The sequence below is a fragment of the Vicugna pacos genome, chromosome 3, assembly GCF_048564905.1.
Source record: "Vicugna pacos chromosome 3, VicPac4, whole genome shotgun sequence".
Taxonomy (NCBI): domain Eukaryota; kingdom Metazoa; phylum Chordata; class Mammalia; order Artiodactyla; family Camelidae; genus Vicugna; species Vicugna pacos.
The window spans coordinates 90744936-90748088 of NC_132989.1; positions in this window are offsets into that span (position 1 = coordinate 90744936).

The following is a 3153-nucleotide window of genomic DNA, read 5'->3' on the forward strand; positions in this document are numbered from 1 at the left end:
AACAGACCTACAGGGGCCTTGTAAACAATGTTAAAGATAGTAGATTTTCTTAATAATCACAAAGGGAAGTATCGAAAGTTGAGCAGGATAGTGACATGATAAATTTTACTTTTTAAAGAGAGAATTCTACCCCCAATATGGAGAATAGATTAAATGGGACCAAATACAAGCAGAGACCGGTTGGGAGGCTATTAGTAATCTAGATAAAACCATGGTGGCAATTGGGATTAGAAAACTAGATGAAATCTAGAGAGAATCAACATTGGCAGGAAAGCATGTCATAGGTACTAAATAAATATGTTGGCTATGTTTATGTCAAGTGAGAACTGTCAAAGGTGACTTCTAGATTTCTGATTTGAGCTGGTAGATTTTTGGTACCATTTATCAAAATAGGGAGTACAACTGGAGGAACTGGCTGGGGAAAGAAGAGGAAGGAGAGGGATAATTTTAAAGACAATTAAATGGAGATGATGTCAACAAGGCAGTTTATATATGGATCTGATAGAGCTTGGAGGAGAGAGCTAACCTTAGAGATTCTGAAAATTTTTAGCATAAAGTGGATATTGAAACCATGAAAATAGATGAGGTTGTTTTAGGAGAATCTGCAAGAATGATAGACTAGCAGCTTATAGGTTAAACTGGACTTGCAGTGTTTTAATATTGTCATCATTACTATTCACAGAGTGATTTTTAAGATGAAGAAACTGCACCTAGAGATAGGTATTTTGGAAATTCCAGTATATAGGGCTACTTTCCTGTAAAACAACAATTGGATTAAACCAAATAGAGACTAAAATCTCTCTATGGGATTTAAACTATCTAGTTCACCATAGCCCCCACTACTTTCTAATGGCTTAGACCCAGCACGTATTATTCCTTTTTACTTGTCTTTTTCCAAAAGCATTTGAATTTGGACTCTTGGTCTATAGGAGCAGAATAGAAGAGGGTGTAAGACTTTATCCCTGAGAAGTATTACTGTTTATGGGTTGAGTAGGAAAGGAAGAACCTGAAAGGAGAGTATGGCAGCTGGAGAAAGGAGGAAAACCAGAGAAGTGTAACATCAGGGAGGTTAACGTTTCAAAAGAGAGGATGTAATCAGTAGTACCAAATGCTGCCAAGTGCTCAAGCTAAATAAGGATTAGGAATGGCCCACTATTGGGTGACGAGAAAGAGTCTATATCCAAGTAGGTTAAGGAATAAGTAAGTAGAAAAATTGAGTTGACAATGCTAGAACTCTCATTTTAAAAATGAGGGAGGAGAGAAAGGAGTATCTGTAGAGGGTGATGGGTCAAGCCAATTTTAGTTTTGTGTTTTGAAAAAGGAGAGACTTAAATGCTGATAGGGAAAGATCTAGAAGTGGAAGAAGATAAAAATAAAGAAGGAAAGGGGGCTAATTCTGCAAGAAAGGAAGAGACTAGAGAAGATGAAGTTGAGAGGATATCAACCTTAGATAAGAAGGATCTCTCTTTTATTAGCACTGAAAAAATTAATAGATTGGGTGCTCTTAGGAGTATAGATTTGCTTTCAAGAGGCTGAGAAAATTTCCATCTAGTGGAGAACCTCTATTTTCTCTATAAATAGGTGGCCAGGTCATCTACTAAAAGCCAAGATTAGGAGAAGAAGGGTGTGTGTGTGTGTTGGGGAGGGAAAGTTTGAGACTGGGAGATGTAGTAGTTATTTAAATGTGTATAACAAATCGCCCCAAACTGTAGTGGCTTAAAATTGTAGTGTTATTTCACAGTTTCTGTGGGCCAGAAATGTGAATGTCACTTAGCTGAATTTTCAGGGTCTCACAAGTTTCCAATCAAGATGCCACCTGGGGCTGCTGTCATCTCAAGGGTAGGGCAGCATCTGCTTCCAAGGTCATTTAAGTGTTTGTTGATAGAATTCAGTTTCCCCTGGGCTACTAAACTGATGGCTTCAGTTTTCTCTACACCACCTCCCACCATTTGGGGCTCATCATAGGGACTGACAGCTAGATTCCATCCAAGAGAGCAAGAGAGAGCAAGCAAGACAGAAGCCAAAGTCTTTTTTTGACCTAATCTCAGAAGTGACATTCCATCACTTTTGCCGTAGCCTATCTGTTAAAAGGAAGTCACCAGGAGCAGTCCACAAAGGAAGGTATACCTCAGCAATATTGTGAGTTCAGTTCTACTGCAACAGACTACTGTAATAAAGTACATACCACAATAAAATGAGTCGTGAACTTTTTTGGTTTCCCAGTACATATAAAAGTTATGTTAATGTTATACTGGAATGTATTAAGTGTGCGATAGCATTATGTCGAAGAAAACAACTTACATACCTTAATTTAAAAATAACTTTATTACTTTAAAAATACTAACCATCATCTGACAACACAGGGTTTCCACAAACCTTCTATTTGTGAAAAGCACAACATCTTCGAAGTGTAATAAAGCAAAGTGCAATAAAATGAGGTGTTTCTGTACTAGAGGCATGATCATTGGGAGCAATATTAGAAGCTGCCTACCACAGAACAGAATGGAAAGATCTGTAACGGACTTTGGACATAGTAATATCATAGTAGCATCAGTAAGATCTAGTAGAAATGGTGACCACAAATTTATATGACAGCAGTCTGTCAGAGGTGATTTCTTCCGGAAGCATTTAGTAATCAGGTACCTACAAGGATCAGTGACTTAAGAATGAAGTTAGTTTTAAAACACAGTTCTCCATGGTGCAGATTTTGTGTCAGTTAATAACAACCAGGTTTATAGATGTTCTCTCAAGGTGAAAATGGAGTTCAAACTTAAGGAGAGTTGACAAACTAAGGGCAGTTCTGGCTATCTTAGTGGTATCCCTGTATGTGATTCAAGGCAACATTGGGAAGGAGACTGCATTGTGGGTAAGAGTTTGGTTTGAAACATGGCATGGGTTGAAGTCTTGGTTCAACTTAATAACTGGGTGACTTTGGGCCACTTGTTTAACTTCATTAAACTTCCCTTTCCTCACCTTTAAAATAGCGTTGTTGTGAGAAGCAGATGAGATAAAACATGAGAAGCACTTACATTAGTACCTGGTACTCAGTGAGCTTTCACTAAATGGTCATCATGGTTATGCCCCAGTATAAGGTTTATATTCTACTTGCTACCTGCTGTGATTTTTAAAAAGGTACTTATGGATCAATGAGGT